This window comes from Oncorhynchus gorbuscha, unplaced genomic scaffold (genome assembly GCF_021184085.1).
Source record: "Oncorhynchus gorbuscha isolate QuinsamMale2020 ecotype Even-year unplaced genomic scaffold, OgorEven_v1.0 Un_scaffold_8438, whole genome shotgun sequence".
NCBI classification, from domain to species: domain Eukaryota; kingdom Metazoa; phylum Chordata; class Actinopteri; order Salmoniformes; family Salmonidae; genus Oncorhynchus; species Oncorhynchus gorbuscha.
In genome coordinates, this window is record NW_025751607.1 from 1 (window position 1) to 14,770 (window position 14,770).

Below are 14,770 nucleotides of genomic sequence, written 5' to 3' on the forward strand. Positions count from 1 at the left end.
AACCACCACAGAAAATTGCATCTGTCGCCAAATGTAACAACAACAAAAAAATATGTGTTAATCACTTCCAGCTATAACATGTTGAAATCAATAGCACAGGGGCCAAACATTCGGTGTGTATGCACTGTTTAAGCAAACACTATTTAACATCACTGGTTAGAAGACCATTGGTTGAAGACAGTTATCTAAATTCTAGAATGTTAAATGGAGATTCTGCTTTTTTTCAAATTTTAATTTCACTGAAATGAATCATCACCTCACAGGTCGTTCTACAAAGTGACAAAGAGGTTGGCTTTCATTTTAGTGATAGCATGACTGTCAAATCCGTGAATTTGTTTGCCATCGACTTTAATGCCGAGACGTTTATGTCCTGAGACGGACAGGCGCCTGTAGTACCAAGCCAAATATATGAATCTGTTTAAAGCAATCAATTTACTGTATTCGTGATGACTGTAAACTTTTATATGAACGTCACCAATCTGAAGCAAAAAGGATGCGTAATTCTGCGGTGAAAATGCAGTACCACAAATTGTCCACATTGAGGAAATTGGCATAATATAAAAATAAATGTGACAAAAATAATTCAATATTTTAATGTAGGATGATAGTAAATGAAGCACACTCAGTTTTTTTTACAACAATAACATCTATGTCTTACTACTTCAACCCATGGAGTTTTAAAATGCTTTTAAGCCAAATGTAACTGCGCTCTACAACTTCCGTAGTGACTTACAAATAAATAAATAAACATTGCGCTGCACTCAATATAACACAAAACATTATTTTAATTTACTTCATTTAAAATACGGATAATAAAATACACAACATTGTCAGCATCTTTTTAGATCATAGCTTAGAAGGTTTTCATCTTTTGTCAAATTAACGTCAGATTTGTATTTATATTAATGAATGGATTTGTATTAATTGTGGTTCACCATTAGTATATTTTACGTTTCGTAGCAGGTTTGGAGAATTAAGTTAAGGTTAGGAAAAGAGTTAGGGTTAGTTAAAAAAATAAAATAAAAATAAAAAAGCAAAGAATTTGCACTTTTTTTTCACGTTAATTCGACAAAAAGTTAGATCCCTTCTAGCCACGACCCTGTTGTTATTCGCCCCGAGTCATCCAACTGACGTGCGTCACGACGCCGCGTCTCTTTGTGCGCACGGTTTCATCTAGCGGCGACATTTGTTGTTATTTCCACTACAACTGAAAAAACAAACAATAATACAAGACCGACCCGACCGTGTGTGTTTTGTTGTTGTTGTTGTTTGGATCCATTCCATAACAAGCAAACTGCCCCATTCCAAGCATCTACATCGGGTTTTGTCTCGATTATTAACCGAGTAAATGGACTCAGACGAAGGTTATAACTATGACTTCGACGAGGACGAATGTAGCGAAGACAGCGGCGCAGAGGAACCGGGGGGAGACACCCTGGAGTTAGGCGAGGACGAGGTGGAACTGGTCGATCCCGCGGAGGCCGGAGGGGAACGGGACGAAGGTTTGGAGACCGGGGGAAGTGGTCATGGGACCGGGCAAGAGGAAGAGGACTACCGCTTCGAAGTGCTGACTGCCGAGCAGATACTCCAGCATATGGTGGAGTGTATCAGGGAGGTCAACGAGGTCATCCAGGTGAGGTATTTCCGAGGCGTGTCGGTGCAGGAAACACCGGGGACGGTGGACAGGCCACCTACCCTGCTGTTAGCTCGACTAACCGTACAAATTAAACGGCTCGTTTTAGATTAGCTGACTAGTTAACTGAAGAAAACATGTGTTTTGTTAGTATCTTACATGTTATCGACTAAAGTTGTTTCGCCATCTGGTTTGTAGCTAAGGGCCGGGTAGCTAAGGGCCGGGTAGCTAAGGGCCGGGTAGCTAAGGGCCGGGTAGCTAAGGGCCGGGTAGCTAAGGGCCGGGTAGCTAAGGGCCGGGTAGCTAAGGGCCGGGTAGCTAAGGGCCGGGTAGCTAAGGGCCGGGTAGCTAAGGGCCGGGTAGCTAAGGGCCGGGTAGCTAAGGCGGGTAGCTAACGGCTAGTAGCTAAGGTCGGGTAGCTAAGCTAACTCGCAACCGGAAGCTAATTAACGTCAACTCGGCAAGGTGATTAGCTAGATGTCTCTTTCAAATATCCGTACTAGTTAAAGTTAGCTAGTTTATCAATTAACCATGAAACATGGCTGTATACGTCAGCTAGCTAGTTATGTGCCTCCCACAGCCCTTCTGTGATCAAAGTATCGGCCAGGTAGCCTATTCCCCCCCACCAGCATTACTATCATTTTGTAAAACTGCCCATTGGGATGTGCTCAGCTGACCGTGCCCCACGGCCCCTGTCAATGTCTTAATAACCTCAGCAATAACAACAACACATTTTAAACCATGGTCCAGTGCCTCTGGTCTGAAGAGACACCCTAAACTAGCGCTTTATATGTATCGGCACAGCCTGGTGTAGCTAAGAATTTACCTCTTCATTTTGACAATGTAATATCTTTAAATTGTTAACATTGGTGTTAAATTCTAAGCTAAGCCTGGGCATGAATCCTTTTGGCCAGGTCGCAGTTGTAAATGAGAACTTGTTCTCAACTAGCCTACCTGGTTAAATAAAGGTGAAATAAAAATAAATACATACAAATCCTAGAGGAGGGAACTCAACTGTATAGTATTGTAGGTCTAGTCTCAAATCAAATGTTATTTTGTCACATGCTTGGTGAACAACGGGTGTTGACTAACAGTGAAATGCTTAGTGAGGGGCCTTCCCAACAATGCAAAGAGAAAGGAAATAGACAAATAAAACACGCAATGAGAAACGATAACTTGGCTTTATACACAGGGTACCAGTACTGAGTCCATGTGCAGGGGTACGAGATAGATATAGATATATACAGTACCAGTCCAACGTTTGGACACCTACTCATTCAAGGGTTTTTCTTTATTTTTACTATTTTCTACATTGTAGAATAATAGTGAGGACATTTTGGAGTAACCAAAGTGTTTAACAAATATATTTGAGATTCTTCAAAGTAGCCACCCTTTGCCTTGATGACAGCTTTGCACACTCTTAGAATTCTCTCAACCGGCAGTCACGAGGTAGTCACCTGGAATGCATTTCAATTAACAGGTGTGCCTTGTTAATTTGTGAAATGTTGAGTTTCAAAGCAAAGGGTCTGAATACTTATGTAAATAAGGTAATTCTGTTTTTATTTTCTAATACATTTGCAAAAAAATCTAAAAACCTGTTTTCGTATTGTGTTCATACAGGGCATTCAGGAAGTATTCAGACCCCTTCACTTTTTCAACATTTTGTTACGTTACAGACTTATTCAAAAAAAATATAAAATTATTGGTGTGGAAAATAAATAATGTACTACTTTTTTTAGAACAAGGCTGTAATGTAGCAAAATGTGGAAAAGGTGAAGGGGTCTGAATGCTTCCTGAATGCACTGTATGAATACAATACCCCATAAAGATTCAGCAAAAACAGGTTGTTTTTTTGGAAAAATGATCTATTTTTCTCTCTGTGTTGTTGGGAAGTAAGGTTTGTAAGTAAGCATTTCACTGTTATGCTTGGTAAACAGCAGGTTGTAGACTATGATAAATCAAATTTGATTTCACAAGCACAAGCGGAGTTGCTATTCCCCATGCTCCAACTGTTGCCTGCCTACATACCTTCCTGTACATGATCTCTTCCTATGAGGTGTTTCCATACACATAGCCTGTACAGCAAGCAATGATCCACAGTTAGCCAACCAGTTGACCACCTGCCCCCATTGTTCTTTTTTAAACACCATGACATGTTAGAAGCTAACTTCCTTATCAGGGTAATGCACTACAATCAAACCTCTTGTATTCTCTTGACTTCATCTGAAATGCAAAACCTCCATATCAGTTGCTGGCTGCTGATTACATTCAAAAATCCAATTTGTATTTTTTTTATGAATGTTGTTTTTGGTTGGCACGGTGTTGAGACACCAGCGTGACAGTGGTTGTGTCCCAAATGGGACTTAATTCCCTTTTATAGTGGCTCTGGTCAAAAGTAGTGCACTACATAGGGAATAGGGTGCCATTTTGGAAGTTGGGACACAGCGCTCCCCTAAATATAGCAGGCAGTTCATCCCAGACCAGGTCAGAAAATTAGTAGCCGCCTCCCGTCGGGTTCCCGTAGCCGCTACAAGCCGCCTCCCGTAGCCGCCTCCCGTAGCCGCCTCCCGTCGGGCTCCCGTAGCCGCCGCCTCCCGTAGCCGCCTCCCGTCGGGCTCCAGTAGCCGCCTCCCGTCGGGCTCCAGTAGCCGCCTCCCGTCGGGCTCCCGTAGCCGCCTCCCGTCGGGCTCCCGTAGCCGCCTCCCGTTTTCATCAAACTTGACTTTTTTTTCTTTTTACGCCCAAAGTTCAACTCAAATTTGATTTGTCACATGCGCCGAAATACAACAGTGAAATGCTTCCTTACAAAGCCCTTCACTAACAATGCTTTAAGTGTTAAATAAAAAAGTAACATAATTAAACAGCACCAGTAAAATAACAGTGAGGCTATATACAGGGTGTTACGGTACAATGTGGAGGCTATATACAGGGTGTTGTGGAGGCTATATACAGGGTGTTACGGTACAATGTGGAGGCTATATACAGGGTGTTACGGTACAATGTGGAGGCTATATACAGGGTGTTACGGTACAATGTGGAGGCTATATACAGGGTGTTATGGTACAATGTGGAGGCTATATACAGGGTGTTACGGTACAATGTGGAGGCTATATACAGGGTGTTACGGTACAATGTGGAGGCTATATACAGGGTGTTACGGTACAATGTGGAGGCTATATACAGGGTGTTACGGTACAATGTGGAGGCTATATACAGGATGTTACGGTACAATGTGGAGGCTATATACAGGGTGTTACGGTACAATGTGGAGGCTATATACAGGGTGTTACGGTACAATGTGGAGGCTATATACAGGGTGTTACGGTACAATGTGGAGGCTATATACAGGGTGTTACGGTACAATGTGGAGGCTATATACAGGGTGTTACGGTACAATGTGGAGGCTATATGCAGGGTGTTACGGTACAATGTGGAGGCTATATGCAGGGTGTTACGGTACAATGTGGAGGCTATATGCAGGGTGTTACGGTACAATGTGGAGGCTATATGGATGTTACGGTGTTATATACAGGGTGTTACAAATGTGGAGGCTATATACAGGGTGTTACGGTACAATGTGGAGGCTATATACAGGATGTTACGGTACAATGTGGAGGCTATATACAGGGTGTTACGGTACAATGTGGAGGCTATATACAGGGTGTTACGGTACAATGTGGAGGCTATATGCAGGGTGTTACGGTACAATGTGGAGGCTATATGCAGGGTGTTACGGTACAATGTGGAGGCTATATGCAGGGTGTTACGGTACAATGTGGAGGCTATATACAGGGTGTTACGGTACAATGTGGAGGCTATATACAGGGTGTTACGGTACTGTACAGGGTGTTAGTCAGAGTCAACATGGAGGCTATATACAGGGTATTACGGTACAGAGTCAATGTGGAGGCTATATACAGGGTATTACGGTACAGAGTCAATGTGGAGGCTATATACAGGGGGTACCAGTACAGAGTCAATGTGGAGGCTGTATACAGGGTGTTATGGTACAGAGTCAATGTGGAGGCTATATACAGGGGGTACCGGTACAGAGTCAATGTGCGGGGGTACCGGTTAGTCAAGGTAATTGAGGTCATTTGTACATGTAGGTAGAGTTAAAGTAACTATGCATAGATAATAAACAGAGTAGCAGCAGCATAAAAGAGGGGTCTGGGTAGCCCTTTGATTATTTGTTCAGGAGTCTTATGGACCTAGATTCCGGTACCGGTACCGCTTGCCGTGTGGTAGCAGAGAGGTCAGTCTATGACTAGGGTGGCTGGAGTCTTAGAATTTTTTTTAGGGCTTTCCTCTGAGACCGCCTGGTATAGAGGTCCTGGATGTCAGGAAGCTTGGCCCCCAGTGATGTACTGGGCCGTACGCACTACCCTCTGTAGTGCCTTGTGGTCGAAGGCCGAGCAGTTGCCATACCAGGCAGTGGCGTCAGGATACCAGGTGCAGGAGAACCTCATGAGAATCTGAAGACCCCATACCAAATCTTTACAGTTTCCTGAGGAGGACCAGTCAGGTTACTCTCGATGGTGCAGCTGTAGAACCTCATGAGAATCTGAGGACCCCATACCAAATCTTTACAGTTTCCTGAGGGGGAATAGGTCCACCATCCATTTAAGCTTTCTCGTTTCTGGATAACTCTTAAAATACAGGATAATCTCTTGCTATATCACATAACTGCGTAAAACACAATGCCGTAGTTATGATCAGTGATGAGGTTTGACTGGCACTCACACATATCGTCTATGTTATAATAATCACTAGTGTTTTTGTTACTGGTGACAACAACATTATAAACCTGTCCTGGGCTACGGCTTAGCGACCGCTTTCCATGTCTAATGTTGGACTGTATACGGTGCTAACTTATTGCGTGTATAACACAGCCAGTATAACAGTATAACACAGCCAGTATAACAGTATAACACAGCCTGTATAACACAGCCAGTATAACACAGCCAGTATAACACAGCCAGTATAACACAGCCAGTATAACACAGCCAGTATAACACAGCCAGTATAACACAGCCAGTATAACAGTATAACACAGCCAGTATAACACAGCCAGTATAACACAGCCAGTATAACACAGCCAGTATAACACAGCCAGTATAACACAGCCAGTATAACACAGCCAGTATAACACAGCCAGTATAACACAGCCAGTATAACACAGCCAGTATAACACAGCCAGTATAACACAGCCAGTATAACAGTATAACACAGCCAGTATAACAGTATAACACAGCCAGTATAACAGTATAACACAGCCAGTATAACAGTATAACACAGCCAGTATAACACAGCCATTTCTCTTCTGTTTCCTGTTAGAATCCTGCAACAATCACCAGGATCCTTCTGAGTCACTTCAACTGGGACAGAGAGAAGCTCATGGAAAGGTATACCGACCCGGTTAGGTTTTTTTTTTTTTCTCCAGTTTTATGACCTCGTTTCATTCTGCTGGTTTCAAACAACGCCGATGATGTGTTTGTCAAAGCTTGTTTCTGTCTCTCCTTAAATTCCTTAAATTCTATTTCAGTTATCTTTATTGGCATGACGTGTTGATCCATATTGCCAAACACAACGTTACAATAGAAATGAACAGTGTGTGTGTGGTGTGTGTATTCAGTTGAAGGGGCTTTATTGGCATGGGAAACATATATGTTAACATTGCCAAAGCAAGTGAAGTAGATAATATACAAGAGTGAAATAAACAAACATAAATTAACAGTAAACATTACTCACTACGGTTCTAAAGTTAGCCATTATATATTTACAGTGTTGTAACAATGTACAGATAGTTGGAAAGGAAAATTAATGAACATAAAAATGGGTTGTATTTACAGGGCATTCGGAAAAGTATTCAGACCCCTTGACTTTTTACACATTGTTTCGTTACAGCCTTATTCTAAAATTGATTACATTGTTTTTTTTTCACCTCATCAATCTACACACAATACCCCATAATGACATCACAATAGCCCATAATGACATCACAATAGCCCATAATGACATCACAATAGCCCATAATGACATCACAATAGCCCATAATGACATCACAATAGCCCATAATGACATCACAATAGCCCATAATGACATCACAATAGCCCATAATGACATCACAATAGCCCATAATGACAAAGCCCATAAACAAAAAAAAGTTTTTTTTATGAATGTTTGCACTTTTCATCCATTCTAAGATGAAGCTGTAACGTAACAATGTGGGAAAGGTTACAATGGTGTTTGTTCTTCACTGGTTGCCCTTTTCTTGTGGCAACAGGTCACACATAAACCTTGCTGCTGTGATGTCACACTTCGGTATTTCACCCAGTAGATATGGGAGTTTATCAAAATTGGATCTGTTTTTAAATTCTTTGTGGATCTGTGTAATCTGAGAGAAATATGTCTCTCTAATATGGTCATACGTTGGACAGGAGGTTAGGAAGTGCAGCTCTGTTTCTACCTCATTTTGTGGGCAGTGAGCACATTTCTTGAGAGCCAGGTCTGTCTACGGCGGCCTTTCTCAATAGCAAGGCTATGCTCACTGAGTCTGTACATAGTCAAAGATTTCCTTAAATTTGTGTCGGTCACAGTGGTCAGGTATTCTGCCGCTGTGTACTCTCTGTTTAGGGCCAATTAGCATTCGAGTTTGCTCTGTTCTTTTGTTAATTCTTTCCAATGTGTCAAGTAATTATCCTTTTTGTTTTCTCATGATTTGGTTGGGTCTAATTGTGCTGTTGTCCTGGGGCTCTGTGGGGTGTGTTTGTGTTTGTGAACTGAGCCCCAGGACCAGCTTGCTTAGGGGACTCTTCTCCAGGTTCATCTCTCTGTAGGTGATGCTTTGTTATGGAAGGTTTGGGAATCGCTTCCTTTTAGGTGGTTGTAGAATTTAACGGCTCTTTTCTAGATAATTAGCGGGTATAATTAGTGGGTATCGGCCTAGATCTGCTCTGTATGCATTATTTTATTTTTTACGTTTTACACAGATGATATATTTGCAGAATTCTGCGTGCAGAGTCTCAATTTGGTGTTTGTCCCATTTTGTGAAGTCTTGGTTGGTGAGCGGACACCAGACCTCACAACCATAAAGGGCAATGGGCTCTATGACTGATTCAAGTATTTTTAGCCAGATCCTAATTGGTATGTTGAATTTTATATTCCTTTTGATGGCATAGAAGGCCCTTCTAGCCTTGTCTCTCAGATCATTCACAGCTTTGTGGAAGTTACCTGTGGCGCTGATGTTTAGGCCGAGGTATGTATAGTTTTTTTTGTGTGCTCTAGGGCAACAGTGTCTAGATGGAATTTGTATTTGTGGTCCTGGCAACTGGATTTTTTTTTTTTTTGGAAAACCAGTCGTTTTGTCTGACTGAGATTTACTCTCAGGGCCCAGGTCTGACCGGATCTGTGCAGAATATCTAGGTGTTGCTGTAGGCCCTCCTTGGCTGGGTAACAGAAGGTGAGGCCGAGTGCTGGAGACTGTTCTAGTGCCCTCTTCAATTCTCTCTCCCCCCTCCTGCTCCTCCTCTTCTCTCTGTAGGCCCTCCTTGGCTGGGTAACAGAGGGTGAGGCAGAGTGCTGGAGACTGTTCTAGTGCCCTCTTCAATTCTCTCTCCCCCCTCCTGCTCCTCCTCTTCTCTCTGCAGGTATTTCGACGGTAATGTGGATAAGCTGTTCTCAGAGTGCCACGTCATCAACCCCTGTAAGAAGTCGAGGACCAGACTGATGAGCACAAGATCAGCTGCTCAGGACCTGCCGTGTCAGATCTGCTATCTAAACTACCCAAACTCAGTTAGTCTCTTCATTTATTATATTACCTGCCGTGTCATTATCTGTTATCTAAACTAACTGTCATAAGGTTATTACCTACTCAATATTTGTTTTCATCTGCCCCCCCCCCATTTCAAGCTCTGACTTTCCTGATAGATACTTTATTGAGGAAAAATGTACTGACTGTGATATGAGGTTGTCCCACCTAGCTATCTAAAGATGAATGTTCTGACTATGACTGGTCCACCTAGCTATCTGAAGATTAATGTATTGACTATGACTGGTCCACCTAGCTATCTAAAGATGAATGTTCTGACTATGACTGGTCCACCTAGCTATCTGAAGATTAATGTATTGACTATGACTGGTCCACCTAGCTATCTGAAGATGAATGTACTGACTATATAATCGCTCTGGATACGAGTCTGGTAAAGGTAAACCTGTTTTGGGCTCGCTGTGCAACGATTCCATACCATTTTATCAAAAACATTATGCCTCCGTCTAACCCAGTTAGGTTGTAGGTTCAGTTCCTTCAGGGTAAACTATCTGGGCTAATTCCACTATCTGGGCTAGTGTTTAAAAGGTTGCAAGAACGGATCCCCGAGCTGACCAGGTAGAAATGTGTTTTTCAGTCCCCTGAACAAGGCAGTTAACCCACTGTTCCCTGGTAGACCGTCATTATAAATAAGAATTTGTTCTTAACTGACTTGCCGAGTTAAATAAAGATTTTTTTAAATTATACTTAAGCAAGAGACTGGCTTTTCAATTAAATTCCACTGTGATTTGTTGCTAGGCAATGCAGATCTCACCCTGATAGGGTAAATGACAGCGGTCTATCCAGGAAACGGCTCTTTAGGCAGCCAGACGATACACATTGTGAAAACAACGGAACACTCTGTCACGTCTGTCCAGTGGTATCCATGGCTACGGTTCCCGTAGGGACTCACTGGAGCGTTGGCCCATTGTGGAACCCTATACTGCGCACTATGAACCCGAGCCCTATTGATGCAGATGAAGCTGTGACAAACATTGTGCTCTGGAAGGAGACCTGAGACTCGGCTGTTTGGCGGCGGTGTCTGAAAATACTAAAATAATGTTTTCTTGTTTTCCCCCGCAGTATTTCACTGGCTTAGAGTGTGGACACAAGTTCTGTCTGCAGTGCTGGGAGATTACCTGACAACCAAAATCATCGAGGAGGGGATGGGACAGGTAGTGCTGCGTCCTAAATGATCGTATGTAAAGGGACTGGTTACACCGACTGTTGAACTCATTGTCTCGTTTGTTTTCAGACCATCTCCTGCCCTGCCCATAGTTGTGACATCTTAGTGGACGACAACACAGTCATGTGAGTATTGTTATGGTCTGAGTGCACCGAACATTAGGGAACACCTTCCTAATATCGAGTTGAACCACCTTTTGTCCCCCCCCTCTCAATTCATTAGGGCATGGACTCTACAAAGCGTCTCACAGGGATGCTGGGGACATGTTGACCCATAGTTGTCAAGTTGGTTGGATGTCCTTTGGGTGGTGGACCATTCTTGATACACAAGGAACTGTTGAGCGTGAAAAACCCAGCAGTTCTTGACACAAACCGGTGCGCCTCGCACCTACTACCATACCCCGTTCAAAGGCACTTCAATATTTTGTCTTGCCCGTTCACCCTCTGAATAGCAGACATTCACAATCCATGTCTCAAGGCTTAAAAATCCTTCTTTAACCTGTTTCCTCCCCCTTTAACCAGGTCTCCTCCTTTAACCAGGTCTCCCCCTTTAACCAGGTCTCCTCCTTTAACCAGGTCTCCTCCCCTTTAACCAGGTCTCCTCCCCTTTAACCTGTTTCCTCCCCTTCATCTACTCTGATTTGAAGTGGATTTAACAGGTGACATCAATAAGGGACCCTAATGCCTGTAGACTGTATTGATGACATGATTGTTAATCTGTAGCTTCCTGTCTTGACCCAGTAGGCAGCTCTAAAGCTAATTTACAGCCCAAGTCTCGCCCCTGATCTCACTACGGCCGTATAGTCTCGCCCTGATCTCACTACGGCCGTATGGTCTCGCCCTGATCTCACTACGGCCCTATCTCACTACGGCCCTAGTCTCGCCCTGATCTCACTGCGGCCGTATAGTCTCGCCCTGATCTCACTACGGCCCTATAGTCTCGCACTGATCTCACTGCGGCCGTATAGTCTCGCCCTGATCTCACTACGGCGTATAGTCTCGCCCTGATCTCACTACGGCCGTATAGTCTCGTGATCTCACTACGGCCGTATAGTCTCGCCTGATCTCACTACGGCCGTATAGTCTCGCCCTGATCTCACTACGGCCGTATAGTCTCGCCCTCTCACTACGGCCGCATAGTCTGCCCTGATCTCACTACGGCCGTATAGTCTCGCCTGATCTCACTACGGCCGTGTAGTCTCGCCCTGATCTCACTACGGCCGTGTAGTCTCGCCCTGATCTCACTACGGCCGTGTAGTCTCGCCCTGATCTCACTACGGCCGTATAGTCTCGCCCTGATCTCACTACGGCCGTATAGTCTCGCCCTGATCTCACTACGGCCGTATAGTCTCGCCCTGATCTCACTACGGCCGTAGAGTCTCGCCCTGATCTCACTACGGCCGTAGAGTCTCGCCCTGATCTCACTACGGCCGTGTAGTCTCACTGCAGTACGCTGTTGACTAAATGTTGACAGTCAGGTTACAGCAGGCCTCAACACCATACAACATTCATGTAGCCATTTACTTAACATCCTAGATGTGGTTTCTCCTCCGTTAGTGAGGCAGACTCAACCCATAATTCTGCAGAATTATAGCAAACGCACCATATTGGTAGTAGCTACAGTGCCTTCTGAAAGTTTTCAGACCCCTTAAATTTTTTCCACATTTTGTAACCTTACAGCCTTAGTTGGTAGAGCATGGCACTTGTAACGCCAGGGTAGTGGGTTCGATCCCCGGGACCACCCATACGTATGTCTGACTGTAAGTCGCTTTGGATAAAAGCGTGGTTAAATTGATGAGGGGGGGGGGACAATCTACGCACAATACCCCATAATGAAGAAGCAAAAACATTTTTTTTGAAATTCTGGCTAATTTATAAATAATAATAAGAATCACATTTACATTAATAGAATGTTGTTTCTCATGGTCAGCGTCCTTTTTCGGTTCCTTTTGGCAAACTCAAAGCGGGTTGTCGTGTCTTACTGAGGAGTGGCTTCCATCTGGCCACTCGACCATAAAGACCTGATTGGTGGAGTGCTGCAAATGTGGTTGTCCTTCTGGAAGGTTCTCCAATCACCACAGAGGAACTCTGGAGTTCTGTCAGAGTTACCATTGGGTTCTTGGTCACCTCCCTGAACAAGGCCCTTCTCCCCCAATTGCTCAGTTTGGCTAGGCGGCCAGCTCTAGGAAGAGTCTTGGTGGTTCCAAACTTCTTCCATTTAAGAATGATGGAGGCCACAGTGTTCTTGGGGACCTTCAATGCTGCAGAAATGTTTTGGTACCCTTCCCCAGATCTGTGCCTCGACACAATCCTGTCTCGAGCTCTACGGACAATTCCTTCGTCCTCATGGCTTGGTTTTTGCTCTGACATGCACTGTCAACTGTGGGCCTTATATAGACAGGTGTGTGCCTTTCCAAATCATGTCCAATCAATTGAATTTACCACAGGTGGACTCCAATCAAGTTGTAGAAACATCTCAAGGACGATCAATGGAAACAGGATGCACCTGAGCTCAATTTCGGGTCTCATAGCAAAGGGTCTGAATACTTATGCAAATAAGGGTTTTCAGTTAATTTTTAAAAAATAAAATAGCAACAACTTCAAAAAACCTGTTTTTGCTTTGTCATTATGGGGTGTTGTGTGTAGATTTATTTAAATGTTTAATTAATCATTATAGAACAAGGCTGTAATGTAGCAAAATGTGGGGAGAAGGTGAAGGGTCTGAACACTTTCAGAAAGCACTTACCCAGGAAAGCCAGCTTATTTTGTCACGACAATAACAGTCTGTTATTCCTCCTCCAGGCGCCTCATAACAGACTCTAAAGTGAAGCTGAAGTACCAACATTTAATTACCAATAGTTTTGTAGAGTAAGCTTGTTTTACCTTCTATGTTATTTACAGAGTTCCGAGTGGAACAATAAGAAAATTCAATGTGCATTAGACTAGACCGCTGTTACATTCACTGTGCATTAGACTAGACCGCTGTTACATTCACTGTGCATTAGACTAGACCGCTGTTACATTCACTGTGCATTAGACTAGACCGCTGTTACATTCACTGTGCATTAGACTAGACCGCTGTTACATTCACTGTGCATTAGACTAGACTAGACCGCTGTTACATTCACTGGGTATTAGACTAGACTAGACCGCTGTTACATTCACTGTGCATTAGACTAGACTAGACCGCTGTTACATTCACTGTGCATTAGACTAGACCGCTGTTACATTCACTGTGCATTAGACTAGACCGCTGTTACATTCACTGTGCATTAGACTAGACCGCTGTTACATTCACTGTGCATTAGACTAGACTAGACCGCTGTTACATTCACTGTGCATTAGACTAGACCGCTGTTACATTCACTGTGCATTAGACTAGACCGCTGTTACATTCACTGTGCATTAGACTAGACTAGACCGCTGTTACATTCACTGTGCATTAGACTAGACCGCTGTTACATTCACTGTGCATTAGACTAGACCGCTGTTACATTCACTGTGCATTAGACTAGACCGCTGTTACATTCACTGTGCATTAGACTAGACTAGACCGCTGTTACATTCACTGTGCATTAGACTAGACCGCTGTTACATTCACTGTGCATTAGACTAGACCGCTGTTACATTCACTGTGCATTAGACTAGACCGCTGTTACATTCACTGTGCATTAGACTAGACCGCTGTTACATTCACTGTGCATTAGACTAGACCGCTGTTACATTCACTGTGCATTGAGACTAGACCGCTGTTACATTCACTGTGCATTAGACTAGACCGCTGTTACATTCACTGTGCATTAGACTAGACCGCTGTTACATTCACTGTGCATTAGACTAGACCGCTGTTACATTCACTGTGCATTAGACTAGACCGCTGTTACATTCACTGTGCATTAGACTAGACCGCTGTTACATTCACTGTGCATTAGACTAGACCGCTGTTACATTCACTGTGCATTAGACTAGACCGCTGTTACATTCACTGTGCATTAGACTAGACCGCTGTTACATTCACTGTGCATTAGACTAGACCGCTGTTACATTCACTGTGCATTAGACTAGACCGCTGTTACATTCAATGTGCATTAGACTAGACCGCTGTTACATTCAATGTGCATTAGACTAGACCGCTGTTACATTCA

The 14,770-nt window shown here is 43.6% G+C and overlaps 1 pseudogene; it reads left to right on the forward strand.

The window, feature by feature from the left end:
* Positions 1-1,108: 1,108 nt before the first annotated feature.
* Positions 1,109-13,497, forward strand: LOC124029965 (annotated as a pseudogene).
* Positions 13,498-14,770: the final 1,273 nt, after the last annotated feature.